This window comes from Pseudonaja textilis, chromosome Z, assembly GCF_049901715.1.
Source record: "Pseudonaja textilis isolate UNSWEBS1 chromosome Z, rPseTex1.2, whole genome shotgun sequence".
Lineage (NCBI taxonomy): Eukaryota > Metazoa > Chordata > Lepidosauria > Squamata > Elapidae > Pseudonaja > Pseudonaja textilis.
Window position 1 is genome coordinate 99,627,539 of NC_142008.1, and position 27,748 is coordinate 99,655,286.

The following is a 27,748-nucleotide window of genomic DNA, read 5'->3' on the forward strand; positions in this document are numbered from 1 at the left end:
TAATCTTCACAGGAAGACTAGAATTATGCTTAATTATGCTGTATTATAACCAAATCTTGCAAGTCTTGTTGTAATTTTCCCCACTCTCTCTTATACCCCAATGAGTCAGGGAAGAGCCAACCTGAGTCTCTTCCTAAAACCTTCTATATTCCCAGGGGTGCTGCTGCCCTCCTTTCTATGGAATAGGTGATTTAGCATGTATTTTTAAACAACAAAATGTCCTGGCCAACCAACATTTGAGGTTGCGTTGAAAAAGTTACCACATTGGGGGTAACTTTGGATTGATATACTGTATACATTGACTGGCCAAAATTCCTCAGTCTGCCTGCTGGTCATAATGCTCACAGTGCTTCATTATTATTGTTTTTTTTCCAGAAAAGCAAATGGCTTTATGTAGTTTTCCTGTTTATCATAGGATTATATGATAACAAAGTGATATGGTCTTGATCTCTTGGCTTTTATATGTCAGGCTTGACACAGACACCAAGGCACATAAACGTATGTCTAAAATATCCCCCAGATACTTCTGAGGATATGAAGATGGGCACCTGTCAGCTGCAACTCCTTAAACCAAATGCAGTTTTTCTTGGAATTGCATAGGAGCCACAGAGTAGAGTCAGATATTTTGAGAAAAAGGCATAGCAGAGTTACAAATGGATTCCAAGTAAGTAGGGTTTTTTTGGCCTATGAATCTAAAGCACTGCATAACTTTATTACAGTGCAGGTACTCCTCAATTACAACCATTTGTTTAGAGATCATGTCATGCCCCTGGTGGAGACTGACTCTGAGGGAGAGGAGGAACAGCAGATAGGGAGTGGAAGTGTGGCTCCAGAGGTTGTGGAAGAAGCTGGGGAAGGGCAGAGGCTGGCTGGGCAGTCAGAGGAGGACCCAGGCCCATCCCCTCTCCATCCTAGGGCACGCAGGGAGGAGAGGATAAGGGAGAGATGTTGTCTACAGGGGAGAAGAGGGCCTTGATCGTCTCATGGGCTGCAGCTGTGACAGCTGGATAAAAGGACAGACATGCGTACGGGTGAGTGTTGGAAAACAAGCATGGAACTATCTCTAGTTTATTGTTCCTCTCTGAGTTTGGTGTCCTTCCCAGTGTGTGTTCTGATATCTGTGGACGTCTTCAAGCCCTTATCTTGCCTGGTTTGTGTTGTTTTTTACTCTTTATAATTTATAGGCATTTTTTGTTTAAACGGTATTTCCTCTTTCTTGTAACTATTTGTGCGGGAGTTTTTTGTCTCCAGTCAAGGCTATTTGGAGCTTGGAAATAAAGTGAAGGAATAAAAGGGGCTTTACCTGTTTTTTTGTGACTGTGTTTATTCTCCTTAGAGCTGCTCGGATCATCCAGAGAGTGGGAGGTGCTTCAGTCTGCGTTGCTGTAGGCTGAGCTTAATTATTGAGGAATGCTCCGCCCTCCGTCACGTGGTTCCCTTGTAGCATTCCCCAGTTTATGCTCAGCCTTCGGAGAGTTAGGCTGTGTTTGCTTTCACTCCTTGGCCGATTCAAGCTCGTCTTTAAACTTTCAGGATTGCCTGGTTTATTTCTTCCTTAGCCTCTGCGCATCTGGGGTGTCTCTAGAGCAAGGGGAGAGCAGTTTTTCACCCCCAAGGGGGAAAAAGAGCGGGCGGTTTAGCAGCGCTTCTGCGCTAATCCCCCCCCTTCGATTTGTACTGTTTATTCCTGCCACTTCTCTACGCCACCCTCACTAGCGGCTTGAATCGATTGCGCTGCGAGCACAGCTAGTTTTCCCCCCACCCGAACGCCGATTGCCCCAGGAAGGGGCGATTCCATCTTGCTGCCCTCTAGGTACTCTAATCTTGCCAGAGGGACCTAGTTCCACCCTGAGCGGCCCAAAAAGGAGATCCGTAGGCGGCCGCCATTTTTGGCACTGCCTCATGCTCGGGCACCATCTTCCAGCCTCATTTTCAGCTGCGAGGTCGCTAGCTCACTTATACAGGCCTCCCAGCCTGTTAGAGCTTGATTATTTCTGTTTCTATTGCCTAAAAAAAATAAAAAATCTAGAGTTGTTGGCTTTCCGCAGCAGCGCTCAGGGTGAGGAATTGCAGCCACCATCTCCGGTTACTGTCTGGGAGTGCAGGCTGCTAGAGGCCTTTTCTCCAGCCTCCAGTGTTCATTTGACCAATTGGATATTAACACAACAATTCCCTGGCTTTCCTGCCCTGGGAGCTCCGGACCTAGCTAATTGGTTCGATATTTTGGAAAATAAATATAATAATAATAATAATAATAATAATAATAATAATAATAATAATAATAATATTATAGATTATACACCTCTAAATTCCAAATGGGGGCACGGGCCAGCTTAAAGGACACCCGGCCTTTGCCGTAGGTCGAACTCTTGGTGAGCCAACCGCCTATAGTACATATATACAATCCTTACTTCTAAAATGGCAGATGACAATTCCACTAAACGCCTTTCTTTGAAGGCCAGATCTAAGTCCTACCATTTGTGCAGACAGGCTAAGGAAACCTCTAAGGAAATTTCCAAGACCTCTCAAAGAGATGCCTTAAGACGCCATAAGGCGCTGGAGAAAGAATTTGACAGGCCATCCAGGGAGTCACAACCAGTGCCTCCAGTTCTCCCAGCCCCCCATTCCTTCTACCTCTAGGCGCCCCCCCCTCCTCCAGATTGTTCTTCCCTTTCCAGGCACAGCTCATTCCAGGAGCATCAGGTCCCTGGACCAACGACCAGGCGGATACCTGAAGCTACATTCACTCCCACGGCCGCTGGTCTGCGCCAGGAGGAGCCCGCCACAGTCGAGATTCCTGAACAAATGAGGGCTTGGATGGAACGGGCTATCCACCAGGGGATCACAGAAGGTCTGCAACAGATGTCCAGGCCCAGCCTCCTTCTGATGGCTCCCGTACATGAGTCGCGATCAGTCAGGTCCTCGCCCAGACCGGACCCTCCCCACGGTCAGGTACCTTCACAGAGGGGCAGCCCTCTCCCAGAAGGGGAATTGGAGGAGGAAATAGAGGGCTTGTACCAGTTCAGGGAGGAGGAAGAGTTTTAATGGGGTCCACACTCCACGGTGAGCCCCTATCGGAGTTAGACCTGATGGAAGGGGAGATGTCTGAGGATGAGGGTCTCACCCCTGATCAACCCACCTTTGTGGGTTTGTTCAAGCCACATATGTTTAAATCGCTCCTCTTTAAGGCCAAAAACATTTCCAGTCTATCCGTATAATCTCCCTCTCCCCACCCTTCCCCGGCGGAAGGTCCAGAGGACGCCATTTTCAGGCAGCCCGTTGTGGAAGAGGAGGCTATTCCAGCTCCACCCATCTTTCACGACCTAGTCTCAAATCAGTTGGTCTCCACGGGGGCCCCTCCTGCCCCATCCAACCAGGACAAGAGGTTCTTCAACCTCGATTCAAGCTTTTGCAACCTGCTTAATACTCTTGAGGTTGATGAGCCCATCATTGGCTTAGCATCCTCCTCCTCCCCTAGTGATCCTCTGGAGGCTCTGTAACCTGAGGACAAGAGGTCTGAAATAGTCTTACGTCGGGCTCATCAAGCCGACGCTTGGGCCATTAGATCGGCCACGGCTGCCTCCTTCTTCACCAGGTCTTCGATCCGGTGGCTCCGCCAACTGAAACAGCATGTCCCCCCCCTCTAATACAAGGGCGCACCAGGACATCACCAAGCTCACGGTTGCGGCAGAATTTTCAGCCGACGCCACCTATCACACGGTTAAGTTCTCCTCCCGAGCAATAACCTCTCACGTTACAGCCTGCCATTTGCTCTGGCTCAAACACTGGCAGGCAGATGTAAAAAATAAAATTAAGTTGGCAACCGCCCCCATCAAGGGGGACAAATTATTTGGTACGGCTCTGGAGCCCCTGCTAGCTGAGACCAGAAGCAAGAAAAAATTTCTTCCTTCTCTTTTTCGGAGACCAGAGCCAAGAACCCCTCAGCCATTTTGGAGAGGGTCCTCCCGACCTTTCTACCAGTCTCCCTTCCCGCCCAGATCCCCGAGATCCCCCTCCTTTTGGCCATTCCAACCTCATGATCGAGCCTGTTCCAGGTGACTGGAACAGGAGGGGCGGCAGCTACAAGCGTCCCTTCAGGGGTTCAGGGGGGAAGCCTTTCTGGTGCTCCAGATAGACCCCGTCCCTCCCTTCCCATTGGCGGATGTCTCAGACATTTCGCCGACCAATGGGACTCCTCTACTTCCGATGCCTGGGTCCGGGACACCATCAGATTCGGTCTCGCCCTGGAGTTCAGTGCCCCCCCGACTTTTTCATGGCATCCCCCTCGAGGGATCCCACCAAATGCAGTTTGATGGATTCCGCTATTCATCATCTCCTCAACATTCAGGCTATCCAACCTGTCCCACCATCCCAATGAGGGCAGGGCTTTTACTCCCACCTTTTCGTGGTTCCCAAATCCTCAGGTGGATGGAGAGCAATTCTAGACCTAAAATGCCTTAACCGTTACCTGATCCACCGCAGGTTTAAGATGCACACCTTACATTCCATTCTACTGGGCATCAGGCAGGGGGGACCCACTCTCTTCCATAGATCTTTCAGAGGCGTATCTTCACATTCCAATCCGGCCCTCCCATTCCAAATTCCTCAGGTTCTATTACAATCACCGCTGTTGCAGCAATCTTGTTTTCAACACAGAACAAGAGACCACGAGAGGTGGAAGAATTCAGGTTTTATTTGCGCAAAGCGTTCAGAGCATTAACATGACAAATTCTGAACCCCCATTACATGCTGGGGTTAGTTCTTTTATACCTTATGATGATTTCAGCCCAAACCTGGGCGTTCATCTATGCCCTATTTACCAAATATGGATTTTATGCTTACAAAATACATAAAAACATATTTTTCCTGGGAACAAAACATAGCTAAGAGGATGTGGTAGAGAAGACAGGATGTTTGTAAGTATATGCTATCTTTTACCGTTATCTTACACCTACAGAAATGCTTCCATGACCTTTTCCTTGTTTGCAGCTTCCTTGTTCTCAACTTTGGGTACATCGTTAACTTCCTCTAAATAGATTTCCTAATTATTTAGCGTAATACAGACAGAGTTGCTTTCTGTCCTTATGACTTATATATCAGAGAGTTATAATATGCTCAGGAGCTAGCTAACTTATATAAAATGTATCCCTTTTCTGGTCCTTCTTCACCGCCACTTCCAGTATGTGGCCCTCCCCTTTGGGTTGGCTTCTGCCCTGAGAGCCTTCACTAAGGTCCTCACGGCCCTAGCGGCTCACCTCAGGAACTGTCCAGTGCATCTCCACTGCTACCTGGATGACATCCTCATCCTGTTCCACTCCAGACGCCAAGCAGAGAGGGACACTAGAGCTACTCTCTCTGCCCTCCAAGACCATAGGTTCCTAGTAAATTGGCAAAAGAGCCAATTGTTACCATCTACCCGGATATCACAATTGGGGTCCGTTATTGACACAGTTAAAGGGAAGGTCTTCCTTTCCTCAGAAAGATTCCTTAGCATCCAGGAATTCGTCAAACTCATCTGACAATCAAAAAGGGTATCACTCTTAGAATTGTCTAAATTACTAGGTAAAATGGTCTCATGCATTTTATTAGTGTTTGGGGACAAACCCCCAAGCAGAGTGCACAGCAGCAGTCAAGCCAGGCAGCCAAATGAGAGAGAGGCTGGGCCCAAGAGTATACACACACTGGAGACAAAAACACTGTTTGTAGTTTTAAATAGTTATTTAATTCATTTAGAGTTCAAGCAGTGTCATTCAGTCCATATGTCATTATCCAATATATCCATCCAGTAACCTAGTCCATTAACTAGTCAGTACAATGTCTTTATCTGCTCCTTCCGATACCTTTCTCTTGAAGACAACGCTGAGTATACACAGGATATCAGCTCACCAAGTAAACAGTCCTTTTGTTCAGCACAGTAGCCAACAAGCATTAACAAGCAGACGTCTCAAACAGGAGTAAACAGCAGGTAGGCAGAGAGCAGAGAGACCAGGGACCAGAGACCAGGGACCAGACCAGGAAGTGTTACGTTACTCTCACTGCCTTTTATTGCTGCTTGCAACCGCACCCTTAATTATCTAATTACATTGCAGTTTGGTGCTTAAAGCTACAAACACTTAAACCTAGGTTTATACATTTAGTCACCCAAACCTAGTTGGTGTATCCATATACCCAACATTCTCCCCTTTTGGGTGATATAAATATATAATACCTTTACAATTTAAACCCATACTTTTCACAACTCTCTAGGTGCTTAATGGCACCTTGGGCTTTAGTAAAATTATCAGCTATATTGTCCTCCGACATGCAGTACTCCAGCTGTATCATTTTACTCTTTACAGATTGTCTAACGTTTAGGTACCTTAAATCTGTATGCTTGCTCCTAGTTTTTACTGCAATATTTGTGGCCATTTGAATTGCTGCCTGATTATCTTCATGTACAATTATAGGATAATTTACAGTTATACCCATATCATTCATCATTTGTTTATACATAATTAATTCAGTACATAATAGCGATAAACAGGAGAATTCTGCCTCCATAGTAGACAAACTTATATGCTGTTGTCTAATTGACTTCCAACCTATTAATGTCTTACCCAGCATTATGGCTGTTCCTGAAGTCGACTTTCTTGTGTCTCTTTCTGATGCAAAGCTAGCATCTGCATAAGCACTCAGTATTAGATCACCTTTTGGTTCTAGATACAGTGCATGGTGTAATGTTCCTTTAAGATATCTTAAAATTCTCTTCAATGCATTCCAATGACATTGAAGCGGATCATTATTATGTCGTGCCAGTTGATTAATACTATAAGCTATATCTGGCCTTGACCAATTGCTAATGTATGATAAGCTACCAATCAAAGATTGATATATTGCCTTATCAAACTTGGGACTTTGAGCATCCATTTTGCAAATATCCTGACTCATTGGAGTCTTTGCAGGCTTACAAAGTTCCATCTTATAATCTATTAGCAATTTAGATATCTTATCTTCCTGAGATATCTTAAAACCTTTCTGTGTTTTCAGTATATTTAAACCTAGATATTTCTTTATCTCCCCTAATTGCTTGATTTTTATTTTCTTAGCTAATGATGCTATTATTTTATTTGCTTCATCATTAGTCTCAGTAATCAAGGCAATATCATCAGTAAACAATAATAATAATGATATTTTACCATTTGTCTCCCTTTTAAACAGACATGGATCGGCTAAACCAGCTTTAAACCCTATATTGTTCAGTTCTTTTACAATATACTGGTTCCATTCATAGCCAGATTGTTTAAGACCATAGAGGCTCTTTTTTAACAACCAACAATCATTATTATTTTCACCTTTAAATCCAATAGGTTTTTTCATATATACAGTATGTCTTAGTGGAGCGTGCAAGTAAGCAGTTTCCACATCTAAATGGTTAACTATATATTTCTTGCTTGCTGCCCACACTAAGGCTGCCCTTAATGTTGCTGCTTTAAGACTAGGTGCAAATACTTCATCATAGTCATTGGCACTTTGTCTAAAACCTTGGGCTACTAATCTTGCCTTATGGATTATATTTCCATCTTTATCAGTTTTTATCTTAAAAATCCATTTGCAGCCAATGGGTTTTATATCTACAGGTAATCTCGCATTTTCATATACTTTCATATCCTTTAAGGATTTCAATTCCTTATTCATTGCTGCATACCAACTTTCCTTATCTTTAGTAGGATACCTTTTAATTTCATCCACAGTATTTGGAACTTTATTAACCTGGCACACTGTGTTAGCCTGGTATCTATCAGGCGGTGTAGATATTCGTGTAGTTCTTCTGGGAATTACAGGGCTTGTATGAGGACTTTTTTGAGTTACTACCTGTTCCTGTTCCTCATCTTGCTCAGCTATTGGTTCTATTTCTTCCTCTATGGGCACAATTTCTTCCTGTATTTCTCTTTTTACTTTATTCTTAAAGTTACAGGGATACTTAATGGGATTTCTATAGGATTCAATAATTACTTCTTTATTGTTATCCTGTTCTAACTTATCCCATCCTACGTGCTCTAGAAATTGGGCATTGGCACTACATAACACCCTAGATGTGCCTTTCTCCCAAAATCTATATGCCCTATGGTTAGCTTCGTAACCAACGAAGAAGAATTGTTTAGCTCTGTGTTGCCCTTTACGCCTGAGTTGTGTAGGTATATGCACCCATGCTGGTGCACCAAATGTGTGCAGGTAACTCAGATCAGGCATCCTGCCATGCCACATGGTGAATGGTATTTCACCAGTAGTTGAGTTAACAACGTTGTTCAATATGTTATTAGCACACATTGCAGCCTCCCCCCCCCACAGAATCAGGTAATCCAGAATCAGTTAACATTGTTCTAACCATTGCCTGTAGTGTTTGGCCTCTTCTCTCTATAAATGCGTTGTGTTGTGGTCTGTATGGTGCAGATTTCTTGTGCTCTATTCCAGCTACCTTTAATCTATTCTGGAATTTGCTATTAACAAATTCTGTACCATTATCTGTCACCAGGGTTATCAGTTGCCGTTTAGTTTTTCTTTCTGCAAACTTTAACCAGTTGAAGAAATGTTGATATGTTTCAGTTTTGCTTTTCATTAGGTAGCAAAACCCATATCTAGAGTAATGGTCCATAATGCTCAGTATATATCGAGCACCCCCCATACTGGGTTTCTTTGGACCTATAATGTCTGCAAATACTACTTCTAAAGGTTCTTTAGTTTTGAAACCATTTAGCCTATTTGCAGGCAATATTTTACTCTTATCTTCACAGCAGACATTACAACGCAAATATTTATCACAAGGTTTTAACCTTATTCCTTCAGATAACTCTACTGTACGTTTTAGCATTTTAAAATTTACATGCCCCAAACACCTATGCAATAAATGGATACATTCATTATGAGGCTTTATATTGTTAAATACAGTCTGTGCCTCCCCTTTCTTACTATCATGTAAGACATACAATGTTCCATTTAAAGCTGCAGTTACCCTTTTGTTATCTTTTTCAAGTATGCAATTATTATTCTTAAATGTAATTACATAACCTAGTTTATCTAATACCCTCACAGAAAGCAAGTTCATCTTTAACTGTGGTACATACAACATTTTTATATTCTGGTTTAAGCATGGACAATATGCAATACCTTCACCCTTGGCCTTGAGGTGCCAGCCGTTAGCGAGTGATATATGTTGAGAGCTTGTAGACATTTTTATAAACTTTGTCTTATCTCTCATGATGCAGTGGGATGCACCACTGTCCACCACCCATAAATCATTCTTCACATCACAGTTGCTAAACGTGGCTAGTTCAAAAGATTTCTTTGGCTTTTTTACATTCTGGCTTTTTCCTTTTCTGCAGAATCTTGCCAAATGTCCTCTGCCTCCACAATTAAAACACTTTTTAATTGTGTATGCCGTCGAAGATAAATTCTCTTCTTCCGGGTGCTTTACTTTACAAAGTTAGTTTCTTTCAAGCTTTGAAGATAATTTCTCTTCTTCATTAGGTTTATCTTCTCTCAGCTGGTCACGTTCAAACCTTCTTCTGGCTTCTTCTAATAGCCTGCCGGTAATCTCAGTTACTGATAAACTGTCTTTTGGCAATACTTCTAAAGCAGTCACAAAATCATCATAGCTTCGATCCAAAGAAGACAGTATGATGTATACTTGTTGCAACTCATTAAATATAAGCTCTTTTTCTTGTAATTCCTGAAAAATGCTTTTCATACAGTTTAAATGAGTTAACATGTCTCCATTCTTCTCAAGATGTGTTCTAAACAGCTTCCGTGTAAGATTGATATGAGCTCCTACACTGTCTCGAACATATATCTTCTTGAGATTCTCCCAGCAGTTTGCAGCATTTTCCTCTCCACGGATATGAATGAGTTGCTGGTCAGAGAGAGTCAGTCCTATGATGCATAAAGCCTGCTCATTCTTTCGTTCATAGTCTTGTATCTTTTTGGCATCCTCTTCAACATTAGGATCTAAGTTAGATACATCTGGTGGGTTTGTTATTATGTCCCACAAACCTTCTCTTCGTAGAAGTAAACTACATTTCATTGACCATGAAACATAGTTTGTTCCATCTAGTCTGGATATCATGGACAGACTTGGCAAATTTACTTGTGCCATTGCTCTTCAGATAAATAACTATTCAACAAACAGTTTGTTTATACAGTAATGTGCAACTCACCCCAAAACTCTCACTGCTATAACCTGGTTAGTTAGACTGTGCTCACTGGGCCCATAACCAATGTTAGTGTTTGGGGACAAACCCCCAAGCAGAGTGCACAGCAGCAGTCAAGCCAGGCAGCCAAATGAGAGAGAAGCTGGGCCCAAGAGTATACACACACTGGAGACAAAAACACTGTTTGTAGTTTTAAATAGTTATTTAATTCATTTAGAGTTCAAGCAGTGTCATTCAGTCCATATGTCATTATCCAATATATCCATCCAGTAACCTAGTCCATTAACTAGTCAGTACAATGTCTTTATCTGCTCCTTCCGATACCTTTCTCTCGAAGACAACGCTGAGTATACACAGGATATCAGCTCACCAAGTAAACAGTCCTTTTGTTCAGCACAGTAGCCAACAAGCATTAACAAGCAGACGTCTCAAACAGGAGTAAACAGCAGGCAGGCAGAGAGCAGAGAGACCAGGGACCAGAGACCAGTGACCAGACCAGGAAGTGTTACGTTACTCTCACTGCCTTTTATTGCTGCTTGCAACCGCACCCTTAATTATCTAATTACATTGCAGTTTGGTGCTTAAAGCTACAAACACTTAAACCTAGGTTTATATATTTAGTCACCCAAACCTAGTTGGTGTATCCATATACCCAACACATTTCTATTGTTCCCTAGGCCCGTTTACACACCAGATCCCTGCAGTGGTTCCTGCTCCCGTTCCAAAGATCCGGCAGAAGCAATTCAAAGGCCATGGTCAAGGTGCCTCCAAGGTTCCTCACGTCTCTCCTCTGGTGGACCAATCTCTCCATCAACAAGGGTCATGGCTTCAAGGAGCCCCAATGCCTCACCCTCACCACAGAAGCCAGCCTGTCTGGATGGGGCGCTCACATCCACTCGCTCACGACACAGGGCAGATGGTTGCAGGCAGAGCGGGCATGCAGTATAAACTGGTTGGAACTCCACACCATCCATCTGGCCCTGTGCAACTTCCTCCCTCAGGTACGTGGGCGGCATGTCCTTATACTCATGGACAACGTCACCGCCAAGGCTCACGTCAACAGGCAAGGGGGTACCCAGTCCATACGGTTGATGAGAGAGGCCAAGCGCCTCTGCTGTTGGGCGGAATGCTATCTCCTCTCCCTCAAAGCAGAACACATCTCAGGGGTTTCAAACACCCAAGCAGACTGGCTGAGCAGGGCCACGGTAGACCAGTCCGAGTGGCGCATCCACCCGTCCCTGTTCAAGGAGGCGACCATGATCTTCGGTCTCCCCACAGTGGACCTCTTCACATCATCCCTCAACACACAACTCCCAAGGTTCTTCTCCAGATACCCTTCCCATGGGGCTGAGAATTACAATGCCCTCCATTGCCCCTGGCCCCCAGGGCTTCTATATGCATTCCCTCCATTAGCCTTACTCCCCAGAGTCATACAGAAACTGATCCAGGAGAAGGCAGAACTGCTTCTGGTGGCCCCCTACTGGCCCAGACGCCCATGGTTTGCAGACCTCCACAACCTTTCGGTGGCCCCTCCCTGGAATTCCCCCTGAACAGAATCTCCCCTTCTCAGGGCCCCCAACAGCATCCGGATCCTCAATGGCTCCAGTTAACCATTTGGAGGTTGAGTGGGAACGGTTAAGAAACTAGAAGCTTTCCGACCAGGTTATTGATACTATTTTAGCCGCCAGGTGGCCCTAAATTAACTGAATATACAATGCCACATGGAATAGTTTCTGCAAGTGGTGCCATAATTTCCAGGTCAACCCGCTTTTGCCCTCCATTGCTCAAGTTTTGGACTACCTCCAAGATGGTATGAGGAAAGGGCTTTCCCCTAACACCTTGAGGCACCAAGTCGCTGCCCTCTCGACTGTCATCGCTGGTGACAACCTTGGCTCCCTTTCTCACCCCCCTCGCATTAGGGCCTTCCTCAGGGGAGCCACTAACCTGTGCCTCCCTACCATTCACCGATACCCTACCTGGGACCTCAATAAGGTCCTTGTGTCCCTAACTAAACTCCCCTTTGGGCCTCTCAGGGAATCCACCCTCCAATTCTTAACATTCAAAGTCGTGTTCCTGGTGGTTATTACTTCGGCCTGCCGAATCTCAGAGATCGCAGCCCTGTAGGTGAGAAAGGACCTTTGCATCTTCCATGCTGACCGGGTGGTCCTCCGGCCTGACCCTACCTTTCTGCCCAAGGTCAACTCAACCTTCCACAGGGCACAGGAACTCATGCTCCCAAACTTCTGTCCCAATCCCTCGCGGGAGAGGGAGAAGCTGTGGCACACCCTGGACATGAGACGTGCCCTTTGCATTTACATTAAGCGCACCCAGCACTTTAGGAGGTCTGAATCCCTATTCCTTTCCTTTCAACCCAAGACATTGGGCCACAAGGTGTCCCCTTCAACCATCGGCTGCTGGATCAGAGCTACTATTTCCAAAGCTTATTTGTCTCAGGCTCTGCCAGTACCCAGCGGAATAACTGCACATTCCACCAGACGTGCAGCTACCTCAGCAGCCTGGGCCACCCAGGCTCCAATCTCTGATATTTGTCGGGCCGCCACCTGGGCCTCCCTGTCTCCCTTCATTAGGCATTATAAGATTGACATATTTGCCTCAGCGGAGGCCTCATTTGGCAGACGAATCCTTCAGTGGGTCATCGAGGACCCGCAGAGGCCTCCACACCAGATGGAGTCCCTCCCGTAGGACAGCCAAGCTTTGGTATGTCCCACTCTCTGGATGATCCGAGCAGCTCTAAGGAGAATGGGCATTGATTCTTACCTGACACACCATTTCTCTTCGAGCTGCGAGGACCATCCAGCCCCACCCTTATCCTTTTACCATCTGGTGGGGTCTTGTTTCGGCCAATGAACCCTTAAGTCTAGTAAGATGAGAGTACGACCTTCTCTTCCATCTCGACTTTGCATAAACTGGGGAACGCTACAAGGAAGCCACGTGATGGAGGGCGGAGCGTTCCTCAGTAATTAAGCTCAGCCTACAGCAAGGCAGACTGAAGCACCTCCCACTCTCTGGATGATCTTCACAGCTCGAAGAGAAATGGTGTGTCAGGTAAGAACCAACACCAATTTTGTATCCCACCCGGGGTCATCACAGACCATTTGAAGTTACAACAGCACCGGAAAAAAGTGATTTATGGTGTTTTTTTACACATCTGTGGCAGCATCCCCATGGTCCATAATCAAAATCCAGACACATGGCAACTGGCATGTATTTATGACAGTTGCCGTGTCTCAGGGACATCTCATCACCTTTTGCCAAGCGTCTGGATTTTGTGAACTTTTGCGATCTTCTGACAAGCAAAGTGAATGGGGAAGCCAGATTCTCTTATTAACCATGTTGTAACTTAACAAGTGAAGTGATTCACTTAAGAACTGTGGCAAGAAAAGTTGTAAAATGGGACAAAACATCTTAACAGCTATCTATCTTAGCAACAGAAGTTTTGGACTCAATTGTAGTTGTAAGTCAAGAACTACCTGTAAAATCAGTTTTAAAACAATCATATTTATTTTTCTGTAATTGAGATATAAATGTAGAACTCTATATTTCATGGTACAGAATACTGATGCTGCAACAATATTAGAATAATTGTCGAACTTTAAAAATGCCAATTCTATGCACAACAATCTCAATGTTCCCTCTAAAACCAGCTCAATATTTAAAGAGCTGGTCTTAAAGGGTTTCTTAGTTCTACAGCCTTGTTGTCTTTATTGCTTGATGAGTCAGATCCAACAAATCCAGCAGAAGGTTTTGAATGGTTTTTGTGCACACAGAGATGTGTATGTTTGTGCTTGTGAATGCACGCACACATGTGTATCAACCTATACCACTGTAAATTTTCTATTTCCCAAACACATTTCTGTTATGGAAAGAGGTTATTTTAATTCCATACCACCCACAGCGGATGATGTCAAGGATATCAGTCAGGTTCCTGGGGAAACTTTAAAACAAGATATATTGAGAATGGATTGTGTAGGCTATTGCTAACTGCTTTTTTTAATAACTGAATTATTTTTCACAGGTAGCAGCAAGTCTCATAGGGAGAGAGCAGAGAGAAAGTGAAGGATTTATGAGGCCTTGGAATCTTTTTGCAAAAGATATTTGTGTGTGTATGTTTGTGCTTCTACATGTAGCATTCAATCCAACCATCCATTTATTTATTCAAATTTCTCACTTTTAAAATGCAACCAAAGCCCATCAAAGTATAAAACAAATTATTTCTCAGGAAAGCAAAATGTAGTCAGTTAATAAGACATAAAATTTGACTCAAGACAATTCTATTTTCTACATTTACTCTAAATAAATATATTTTTCTATGGCATTTCATGCACATTACTAATATAGCTATTACTTTAGAACTTGAATGGGTAATCAGTCCCAAAATGGATATGGCTCCAAGCTTCCTTTTTTTGTTCCCCTCCTCCTAATTTGTGCTACAAAATTTCAGCATCATAATAACGGAAAAGCAGTAGTATAGTTTTCTATCACCCAGAGGCAGCATGCATACAAAAACGTAACTAATGCCATAAAATAATTTAGAAAACCATCAACCATCTTCATTTTACAAATAACATTTTGTGCATGTAGAATGGCATGTGACATAGTAACTAAAGCACTAGACTAGCACTCAGGAACTATTCCTCCTTGGTCATCGCTGTTCACTGTGTATCCAGACTAGTCACTCTCTATCAGCCTAACTCTTATGATGTTGTGGGAAAAATATGGGAGGAGAGATCTTATGTATTCCACTTGGAGGTAGGATGGAATATAAGTCTAACCAATTAATAAAAGGTGTACAGTACTAACCCTTACTGTGCCCTCCTCTTTATCATCCTCTTTTGGCTGGGCAGCAAACTTACTTATCCATGGACTTTTAAGATTCAATAAAAATATGTGGCTATACTTAATCTTTAGTTTTTGCATTGTTGATTATACTGAGGAAAGAGATAATATGCCCAGATCATGTGGCACAGGAATTTCATTTGGAGTCCAGTTCTGGCTAGCAACAGTGTAGCTTGAAAGAAAAATGGATTTGTGTGTGTGTTAGAATTCGGTTGATCTCACAACTATTTCAGGGAAATTGTTGAAGGATTACATAATTTTAAGAGTAAAACAATTCCATTTGTTGACTCTCATGTCCATTTGATGCTATTTAATGCAGAATCATACAATTACTCAATTTAAACCAACTCTTGAAAAAATGGGTAATCTCTAGCTTTAAGTCCATAGGGTCTTTGGGCCAACTTCAAAGAATGTGTAAGTGATCAGCTCAGATTTTTGACAGGTCTGATTTATTTTTTCTCTGACAGTCTCTTAGGCAGAGTGACTAAATAACAGAACCCCCCAGCTGCACAATGTTTCAGAAATTTAAGTATTCCACAGTCTCTCATGATGTAATGTAGATAGTTTACAGGTAGTTCTTGTTTAATGACTAACATGTTTAGCAACTTTTTGCTAAACTCCATTTACTGTGATGATGAAAAAGTAATGTTGCATTTACAACCTTTGCAGATCTGTAAAGTGAAGCTGAAATAAATTTATGAACTCAGTCATGCCTTTATGTATCAACACTTAAGCTGCCAGTCCCAATGAGTACTAGTTATATTATTTTCATTATTAAAGCATTTTATATAAATATATACAGAAAAATACTTTTATCCCTTATTTTCTTCAACCAATTTCAGCTTATATATCCATTTTTCCTCAGAGGCAATTATTACATTTTATAATATTTTTCTTAGATGCCCCTTGAATTTATTCCCATTATTTTGTGTGTGTCTGAAAAAGATAAATGTTACACAGGAGTTTGTTCTTCCTTAGACCATTGTCTGCGAATTGTACCTAAATATCACAGTTTGTTTCCTGCTATGTTATAGAGCCTCTGCTTATGACCTTGGTCATACAAACAAGCTAACTACACTATTAACATGGGCAGCTTCCTGCCCACACCCCCTTATCTTTCTTGGTGACCTCAATTGGCTTCTTATTAATTGGACCCTAAACAAATGTACAACTGAACCTATACACGCAACCCTGTACAATGCTGTTACGACTCTGGGGCTGGAGCAGTTGGTAACGAACAACACCAAGCTCAACAATTGCTTAGATCTCATCTTCCGCAATAGCTTAAACTCAATTTAAGGCCTACAAAAAGAACCTTTTCCCAACAGTGATCACAGCATGATTGATTTTTATCTCAATTTGTGTCCTTGCAAAGAGGGTCATAATGATGGGACCACAAATTATAACTTTTAAAAAGCCAACTATGATCTCATAGCTGCCGATCTCGCATCTCTTGATTGGCACTGGTTGTATAACTGCAGGTTGCATAATTTCACAGGTTGTATAACTTCAACTTCAACAGGTTGTATAACTGCAGGTTGTATAACTTCAACTGCAGGTGTATAACTACAGAAGCCCATTATAACACTTTTTTGCTTGAAGTCAATAGTCATTAATCTATATGTACCTAAAATAACCCCTAAAGCCAAAAATTACCCATAACAAGAAGAAACTTACAATCCAAGAAATAAATCTCTTGGCGAGCAAACAAAACTGGCTATGTAGCTAACTTTAAAAACAGATACAAAACCTTATGCTGTCAAATAAAAGCTGAATGTACCAATCACCATTGCAAACAGGAGGAAAAGCTGTTAGACTCAAACTCTTCCCAAGACTTCTATAATTTCATAAATGCCAAACTTAAAGACTTGAAAACTATCCCACCCTTAAAAGGGCCTAATGGGGAAGATTGTAATGATGAAGCTGTTAAGGCCAACCTCTTAAATACATTCTTCAGTTCAGTCCTTGTCTATAGCAATCACTGCTGCTCCCCATTTCCTAGTCATACCACAACAAATTGTAACAATTTACTACATATTGCTTTTACAGTAGATAATGTTGAAATGGCACTACATAACCTGAAGTCATCTCTATCTATTGGCTCTATTGTGCCTACTTTTTGAAAAAGCTTGCCACTTCCCTAACTGACCCTCTATGCACAATCTATGAGGTATCTTTCAGAGCCAGCTCCTTGCCCGACTTATGGTCATTAGCCAAGGTCATACCTATTTTTAAAAAAGGAGACTCTGGTCTAGTAGAAAATTACAGACCAATCTCACTGTGTTGCATCACCTGTGAAGTCATGGAATCAATTATAAACCAACCCATCACCCTCCACTTAAAAACAAACAACCTGCTTTCTAACAAGCAGTTTGGTTTCAGGAAAAATTTGTCCTGTAATCTGCAACTCCTACACTGCAGAAACATTTGGACCACACATCTTGACCAGGATAAAGCAATAGACGCAATTTACATAGATTTCTGCAAAATCTTTGATTCAGTGGTGAACAACAAACTACTGTTGAAACTAAGATCTTACGGCATCTTTGGATCCCTGCACAAGTGGATAGACATGTTCTAGTCAAACAGGCAACAAATAGTCAAAATAGGGAGGGCCCTATCAAATCCAGCACCAGTTAACAGTGGTGTCCCCTAAGGCAGCTTTCTGCTTTATGTCAATGACCTATGCGATCATATTAAAAGCAGCTGTGTTCTCTTCACCAATAACATAAAATTATTTAACACCACTGTCAATGCTGCTGCCCTACAAAGCAGTCTTGGCTATGTGTCAGAATGGTCACATAATTGGCAACTCCAAATTTCAACTAATAAATGCTCTGTCCCACACATAGGCAATAAAAATCAGAACAGCAAATACAAGTTGGGCAGAAACGATCTCGTAGATGATCATCACTCTGCCAAAGACCTAGGAGTACTTATATCAAATGGTCTAAGCCCAGAGCTGATAGTAACAGCATTGCCAAAAAGGCACTAAGAGTTGTTAACCTTATTTTGTGAAGCTTTTTCTCCAATAATGTTGAATTGCTAGCTAGGGCATACAAAGCCTTTGCCAGTCCAATTCTTGAATACAGCTCATCTGCCTGGAACCCACACTGTATAGGGGAAATTAACACAATTGAGCAGATTCAGAAGTACTTCTCGAGGAGAGTATTCCACTCCTCTACTCACAATAAAATTCTTTATGCCTCCAGGCTCAAAATTTTGGGCTTGGACAATCTGGAACTGCACCACCTGTGGTCCAATCTAGGCATAGTACACAAAATTGTCTGATACAATGTCTTGCCTGTCAATGATTTCTTCAACTTCAACCACAATAATACATGGGCAAACAATCGATACAAACTCAAGATAAATCACTTCAAACTCAATTGCAGAAAATATGATTTCAGCAACAGAGTGGTCAATGCTTGGAATGCTCTACTTGACTCTATTGTTACAGCCTCAAATCCTCACAGCTTCAATATCAAGCTGTCTACCATGGACCTCACTCCATTCCTAAGAGGTCCATAAAGGAGGTGTGCATAAGCACACTAGGATGCCTACCGTCCCTGTCTTACTGTCCCCATTTATCTGTATTTACTTCCTTTGTTCATGTATATGTTCACACCTATACTTGTTATCTTATACGTTTGATAAACAAACAAAATAAAATAAAAATAAGATAAAATTTCCTATTACTGATCTATCAGCCATGAATAAAAATTTACACTTTTCAAATTTGTATTTTCTTACCAAAAATAATAGCAAAATGATTTCATAAAACAATTCAATGATATATGAAATTTATATAAATAAAAGGTTAGTTGCATATAATTTTAATGAAGGAGAAAAACGATAGTGTAAGAGGTAGGTAGCATTTGATATTAAGACTACTCTCTAAATTTTCTCTTCATTTAGTTTTAACTAGATCTTTTGCTTTTTCATCCTATTTTATTTTCATAATTTTTTACTCTCCTGCTGTAGACCTATTTTTATTGGAGATTGGAGATTCTTATCATCTCTGCCATGGGAAAAAAGAAGAAGAGGAAACATTCACATTCTGCTTCTCAGATTTCATTCAAGCCTATTAAATAGCTCAAAATTAAACCAAAATTAACTGTAGTCCAATTTAGCATACAAACATATCTCATATATTTACACGATTTTATATTGTTTCCTATTTCTGTTTTTCAATTTTACTTGTGTTATTAGTTGTCTGGAGTCCATTATAAAATAGAGAGTTCAAAAAAAATTTTTAGCAGAAGAAATGACAAGGCTCAGGACACTTCGTCAGTTTTATGGTAGAATGGAGCTGTGAATCTAGGCCCCTCCAATCCTAGTCTATAGGACTAGTTTGAACCATAATCCTTTTCTTGTACTGAATGGACTATCAACATGGCAACATTCAACATTCCTGTTTTGAGTGGGAATTGGTGAGGAAGTTATCTCTTAGTACCATGGAGAGTTACTGCATCTGGACCGGGCCAATGTATCTACCTTGGAATCTTCTATAACCATAGCCTTTTGTTCATTCAGGGTTTCCTTGCCTTTTGTTCACTGTCTATTCTGTGATGCCCGTGAACCAGTTCCAAGCATGCCACAATATTAAGAGAGTAGATGGAAAAACATACTTCATTAATCATGCTGTCCTTGTCTCTTGGCAGTTGTATGGACGCTACTATGGCCCTTGTTTCCAGAATGATATTGGTATTAGTCTTTACAGCACATCCAAACTGTGGTACTTAAGAATGGATATGTATGTGTTCTTTGGGATTTCACAGATCACAGTCCAACTGATCAGATGTACAGAATATTCTCCTGGGAGATAAATATTTATATTTTGTATGCCAAGGTATTTTGAAATGGATGAGGAAGGCAAAGAGAAAGGAGAAAATGATGAAGCAAAACTATTTTAGCCAAGACAAAAAAACAAACAGATGTTAACAGAGACCTTTTTGTGCCTAAGTAAATCTTAGATGGCTAATACATGAAAAATCATGTTAAATTTTCTAATAAAGTTACATTTGGCTGTTTCAAGATGAAGCTTACCTTTAACCATTCTGGCTGTTTTATACCTCTGGTGAACCACAGAATTTTATGTAGTAATAAATGTATTAGCTTCAAGGTTCTAGAAGAGCCTTGGTTGTATTGTAGGAAATGGCACAGGTCAGCACAATTGTTTAAGAACATTTACTAAATCATGTTATCATGATCATAAAAATGAAAATACAAGATAATATTATGGAAAATATATTTGACTTAGAAGGATGCACTGAATGTGGTGCTTTCAAACTACAGTAAAACTTATGCCTATAAGTTTATCTTTCTTTTTTTCCATGAGGAGTTTCAAAATTATCTTTTAATTTTCCAGTTGAACCAAGAAGGAAAGCAAGGTAAGGATTAGAAGGATGGAAGACCTGGGACCAGATCAAATCAAAGAAAATGGTTTTGTTTTGCACCCTCGAGGGAGATATTAGGCAGACAAGAACACATGGACCTCAATCAAAATGGCTGCTCCCTTCACACCCTTGAAAATATTTATAATAAAGCAAAACAAAAAACAACCCACCATATTCTCAAAATTAGGGTCTTGGTTGATCCCAAATTTTTTCCCCAGTAGGCAGAAAGGAGCATAATTAGATCTGAACATAGCTGTGATAGAATCCTGCAAAGTAAATGCCTAGGAATTTCTCCCTAACAGCCCTCTAGATTCCTTCAGATGTCATTGGTCACATTGTGGTTTTGGATAGGCTCATCATGACGATCTGGCATCTGCCATGCCAATATCTCGACTTCTGGCCCCCCTGCCAATCCTTCCTGGAAAGGTGGGGTCCTGAGACCAAGTCAATGTGAAGTTGTGCATAGTGCGATCCAACCCAGCTTCTTGAAATTGGTGCAAAATAAAGTAAAATAATGCTACTAAGTTCTAATGATGAACTAAAGTTAGCTGGAAGGGCCCAAACTCTAGGAGGAACAAATATATATATTCTCAACACCATCGAGTGATTAAATAGAGCACAGTCCTGCATGAAGATAATGGTGACTGTATAAATTTATCTTCTAATCATCAGAAATCAATAAATTTACTACAGGATGATCTATGTGCATCCTGAGGTATGCAGAAAATGAGATGGTTGCAAGCAAGTCATTTGAGTTTTTCTAATTTGTTTAATGAGGGTAGAACAGGAATCCATCTCTTCTGGGTCTTCCACATCACTTTCTATATAACTTTCTATATAACTCTGTTTCATCCGAACTTTTTTAGATTGTTAGGTTGTATATTGTAATAGAAAAAATGATAAACTGGCCTGCTCTAAAGCAAAATACTAGCCTCTTTTTTTTATTTCCAGTAGTACATCTGAGCCTCCAATGAATCCTATTAATTTGTTTAATAATTAAACTTATGGATAGCTGCAGTCCATGTCTTGCTTTGGAAATGTGTGCACAGTGCATAGAAAAAGGAAAAACTGAGCAAAAGTGCATCTTGTAGGGCTACAGTTGCTTACTGGCAATGAAGAGAACAAGGCCCTCACTTTTTTTCTTATGTTTCCTAACATATAATAAAAATATCCCCCTTTATATGTCTTTGATTCTTCATTGCCTCTGCTATACTTGTATACTGTGTACTGTACGTGTACAATAATAATAAAGTCAAAAGTTGCTTATGCGACCAATAAGAATAATTAAATGTGGAAGTTTCAAAGTTATTCATTATCACCTTTACACTTTATCCTGTAAGTGGTCTCATTGACAGCAATTTTGAACAAGGCAAAAATGTGAAGGAATTGGCTAAAAGAGAAATTAAAAAATTGGTTTTACTATATTTAGAAAAAAATGAAGGCTGATCTGGAATCTTTGCTATAAAGTACAAAAGTATTCAGTAAAGATATTGAAAGGCCATTTGTCATTGGCAAGTGTGCAATTATAGCCATAAAGACAGGCAAAATTGTTGACAATGATGGCATATAGCTTGATAATAAAGAACTAATAAAGATAGTAGCACCAGAAGAAAACTACAACTATTTGGAAGTTTGGAAGCCTTCAATTTGTTATAGAATCAGATAAAAGGAAATGCTTCTGCCCTATTAAATGTTCAAAAAAAAATTGAAGTTAAATGGCAGAAATTGTCAGGCACAGTCAAGTCTACATGTGCAAAGTTCATGCTGATTATACAGTTATGCTTGTAATGAAGTAAAAATAATCTTCCCAATCTGACAGCCTACTTTTGAGAACTATTGTATAATGTTCCAAGGAACTTGGAGCCAGGGTGAGTGGGAGTTGGCTTTAGCTTATTTGCCGTTGTGCAGAGACTTCAGGCTGGTTCTATGCTTGATCCCTCCTCCCTGCCAATCTTGGTGCTTCATGAGAGCCAGGCAGTGAGCTTGAACCCCAGCTCAGTTTAAATCTTAGAAGGGGCCTATTATTAGCATTACCTTAGTTTGATAAATGGTTGGGCTAAAACAGACCATCAGAAAGACAGACCTTTGACAGTCAATGGATGAAAGAATAGCCAGGAGAATGAATCCACTAAAGTTTTTATAGTCTTTTCCTCCAGTTCACATCTTTTTCACATATATCTAGATATCAGATTGCCTACGTTTGGGGCCACTTGGTTTGGTCATAAACCCATGCCTTGCAGGAAAATCAGATCTCAAAAAATTTAAAAAAAAAAAATCTACCAAACCATATCTGGCCCAGAACTCTTCTTCATCTCAATTTGTGATTCAGAATATCTTCTGGACAATTTAAATTAAATCTGGATGAAATGTTGCTTTTGATAAACATAAATGCGATAATTGGCATTACTTTGCATAGGAACAAATTAGGCAGAGAATCAAAATACTTGTAACTAATTCAGCTCTGCTCCAACCTTTTTTCATGTTGCCTAATAAAACTAGAACACTGTTAGCCAGCATCACTTTTATTCAGGAGACTGTGCGTTTGTAACATTATCTTAATAGGAATCTCATCCTTGGCCTCATTTGATCTCATGTCATTTTTTTATTAATATTTTGCATCTTGTATTTTACTCCCATCTGAAATTTATTACGGTTGGTTGTTGACTAATATAAGAAGAAGAAGAAGCTCTGTCCAAAATGTTTGTTTCAGCATCCAACCTCTTAAAATAACATTTTCACTACTGATTTTTGAATGGATAGTGATAATTCTGGAAAGATTTAATCCCGTACTTTAATCCTAAAACTAACATTTGATTGTCTCCCTCTCAACACCTAGAACCAAAATACTTCTTCATATTTAACATTGCTTTTAAAAGTCTTATAACAATCCACATACAATATTCCTTGGCAATTCAGGAATATGGTTTCCCTACATCTCCCACATATAAAGAGAGAACGATGCCATCCACTTCTCTGTTATTGTTCTTTCCTGAATCTAAATTCTTGCTCATTTGTTTCCTGTTTCATCTTCCCTCTGATGTATCGGTTTCTTTTCTAATGCTCTAATACTTATCAAAATACAAAATTGCTCTATCAAGTCAAGATTGACCTCTGAAGACACCCACAGAGCTTTCTTCAGAACAGCATAGAATTCAATGGAAATAGATTCTGTTTGTACATTATATTGTCTAAACTCTTGTTATTCTTCTATAACAGCTAGAATCCTTGAGACTGAGGCCACTTGTATATATAATTTAAATTTAATTTAATTTATTAACACATCAATATATAATTTCAGTCTTTGGGAATGTTTTAAAATTTCCCAAAATACTTTATATTTCTTGGGTTTTTCTGGTGGTCCCCTTTGAAGTATTTTTCAGATCCAACCCTGTTTACCTTTAATTGCCTAAATAGAAAACCAAACTATATGATGCAGTCACCTTGCTGAAGCAAAGCATGCAAAGACTTGGTTCATGTCTCCCTGATAAACAGTTTAGCTGCCTGGAATTTTATGATGAAAGAAAGAACTTTGTCACCACCATAAATATAAATAGTGTGAATAAAATGTAAATTCGAGGTATAAATAGAATGTTAAAGGTTATGTTCATCAAAGTATTTCATGCATATTTAGGCGAGGCTGGTAAAGCATCTTTCTTTTTTTTATAAAAGCATTAACTGGAGCCCCACAAGATAGATTTCTTAATTACAATACAGGGGCAACAGGATTTATAAATGGGAAGGGAGTTTGAACCCTTCTGATACTATTTTTCTGCCAAATACTCCTACCTAAGGTAATATTTGCAGCACTTCAGCAACCAGTGTCTTTCATCTTTTGTTTTATTCTGATTAAATCAAAAAAACCTTCCCACTGGCAAATACCTAAAAAGAAAGAGGCCCTTGCTTTAACCTGCCTACATTTGCTAAGGATTTTATATCTGGGAGTAGAAGGAATAGCTCCCTGCTATGTGAGTAAACTTTACCCCATCCCCACCCTAAAATTGATCATGCATCTTATTTATTTTTTCTGAACAAATTTTTGTCCTGCCTGTGTTATCTGAATCACTATGGCTCCATTTGTTTTGGCCCTGCTGTTGCTGTTTGCCCTGCTGTTACTGGTATACTGTAGAATATAAGAGCTTCTGGAGAGATTCCTATCCATTTATGCTTGAGTACTAATAAGACTCTACAGAAGTCCTTGGTGTTGAAGGTCAGTGGATCAGAATGACTTGCACCCATCACGTGCACTCTGTGCAACCTTTGATTGGCATGCGTAGCCTGCCATAATGTTAACTCTGCAGGTATGTCGAAAGACAGAATAATAAAAGAGTTGAAAGATAAAAGGATACAGTTGTTGAAAAGTTAAAACTCCTCCCATGTTCTTCTTCTCTCTTTCTTCCACATCCAAGTTTTACTGGGCACATCCCATGCCTAACCGCAGACAGCTTGAAAACTTTGACAGAAAGCTTTCTATGCATACTCAGGCATGTTGGGACACAGCCTGCCCAATCTGAGTGTCTCCTTGTCACCTATCAATCCCAAAGCTGCCTGCAGCAAGCTCGAAGTGGGAGAGGGGGAGTCTCGGGTTACTCCAGAGAAGCACTTTTAGTCTCAGCTTGGCGACGGTTTCAGCGCACAGGAAGGATGCATTCCACTGTGTTTCAAAAAGGAAGAGAAAGAAAGAGTTTGCGCAAGGCCTTTGATCTTGCTTCTTCTCTGGTGGCTCTTTGAGAAACCATATACAAGAGATGGAAGAGGAAGAGAAGAGCTAGGTGGACCCCTTAAGCCATTTTTTTAAAAGCCAGTCTCCAAACTAAATCAAAGTGTGCGAGGTGGAAAGTCTGGCACTTGGGATGAAAGAAGGAGCCACGATTCTGGCAAGAAGGGAAAGAAAAAGGGTGAGGCAATCCCGATATTGGCTCCTCACAAAGGCACGTTGGCTCCAGAAAGGTGGATTCACAGGCAGCTCAGAATGCAAACAGCTTTAGGTCACTAGTATCCTTGCAGGCAATATATGAGAGGAGGAATGTTGGTAAAATCATCTGATGTCTCTTAGGAGCCTATAAATGTTCTTACATGAAGTATTTTCAAGTAGGCCTTTCATAGCCCCTCCAAAGGAATGTAAGATCTTGCCTGTATTTTCTCTTCCCAGTTCAGGTGACTGGACAAAAAATGCTATTTTCACCCCTACCACTATCCATATCCAACAAGTTGGACAATCCAACTTTTCTACTTTCCTTCCTTCACAATCACTCCTACTTCTGCTTTCTCTTTTTCCTTATATTATTTATAATATGTTAGGAATGCCAAATAACAGAACTACAATTGCCTGTCTAGTTTTATTTCTCGCAAAAGTCTTTAGGTTGACGATACACAGCTTCAGTTTTATCAAGGAGGTATCATCCCTTAATGATACCCCAATGTCACATTCACAAGCAGGTCAGTAAAGACAATAAAAAGTAAATTATAGAATGATTGTTAAATATTTATGTTTAAAATGTTTATGTTTAAAATTTCTGCCAGTAGATGCCCAGAAATAAAGTTAACACTCGCATCTTGAGCATTAAACCAATTTTTAAACTAATATCATTAATTTTCTAAATCAGTTGTCTAAAACAAAAGGGACAATCCATGACTTGCCAACATCTTCTAGAGGTGCCCAAAAGTATTGGAGCTGAAATTCCTATCTTGAGGATCATGAAGTAAACCCTTTGTTCTACCCTTCAAATGAACAAAAACACTGCTATAATGGCAAGTACGTTCTTTGCACCCTTTTACTGTGTGTATTTATGTGTGTACAGAAGCATGCACATATATGTACATATAAACATACATATAAGTATTGATACAAAAATTTAAATTTATTTGGAAAATTTATCTATTTATCTTTCAACATTACTGTTAATGGCTCTGGGTGGTTTTAAAAAATGCATAGAAACAAAAATAACCTCCTCTTAAACATTTTATTTTATAACATAGGCCTTGTCATAGAAAAGGCTGAATTAGTTGATCATTCCAAAATTCATGATGGTATCTGCAAGAGATGTCCTATCCTTAGAACTGGAATGGGCTTAAAGGGAGATTGAGTATCATTATGAGTATAGCAATAGCACTTAGACTTATATACCGCTTTACAGTGCTTTAGAGTCCTCTCTAAGTGGTTTACAGAATAAGCATATTGTCCCTGACAATCTGGGTCCTCATTTTACCCACCTTGGAAGGATGGAATGCTGAGTCAATCTTGAGCCTGGTGAGATTTGAACTGCCAAATTGCAGGCAGCCGGTAGCCAGCAGAAGTAGCCTGCAGTACTGCTCTCTAACCACAGCACCAACATGGCTCATCATGAATTATGTATCATGAATTATGATCAGAACATAATTAGAGTTGTTGTTAGTTGCAAAGTTGTGTCCAATGCATCACAACCCCATGGACAACATTCCTCCAGGCCTTCCTGTCCTCTACCATCTTCTGTAGTCCATTTAAGCTCATGGCAAAGATACTAGAGTTGGTTGTCATTTCCTTCTCCAGTGGGTCACATTTTGTCAGAACTCTCTGCTATGACTTGTCTGTCTTGGGTGGCCCTGCACAGCATAGCTCATAGATTCATTGAGCTATGCAAGCCCCTTCATCACAACAAGGCAGTAACCCATGAAAGGGATAATTAGAGTAATACTTCCTAATTCCATTTTATCATGTTATATCATACCTCAAACACCATATCTCAAAAATATTCATTCAGAGGGGATCATTTTGCTATTAAAAAAATCAGAAGTCAGCTTTTTTGTTTCTCTAGTGACATCTATTAATTTAACTTCTGCCCATCCCTATTCTATCTAGTTTTTTAAAAAAATAAGTTTTGACAATGCCAGTCAAACATTGTAAGAAGACCTAGGATTGAATAATCAAATTTCATGAGGATTAGAAGAAGCTAACATCTTGGGAATGCAAACCCAATTGCCTGTAATAATATTATTCCTTTTCCAATTATCATTTTTAAAACACTTAACCAACCTGTTGCTGCACCAATAAAATAAGGCATATCTGTATCACTTATTCTCCAACTCAGCTCCCCCCAAAAAAAAAAATCTGTATTGTTCTCCAGTTTGCTCTAGTGCTTAAGACACTATGCTAGGAACCAGGAAACTGAGTTCTAGTCCTGCTTTAGGCATAAAAGTAGGCTGAGTGACGCTTGGCGACTCTTTCTCAGCCAAAGTGTTGTTACTGTGGAGAAAAGAGGAAAAGAAAATATTAGATATCTTTGCCACATTGAGTTATTTATAAAAATAATAAAGGCAGAATAAAAATAAATA

General features: G+C 40.4%; 1 pseudogene; it reads left to right on the forward strand.

The window, feature by feature from the left end:
- Positions 1-983: 983 nt before the first annotated feature.
- LOC148124172 (uncharacterized) lies at positions 984-18,572 on the forward strand (annotated as a pseudogene).
- Positions 18,573-27,748: the final 9,176 nt, after the last annotated feature.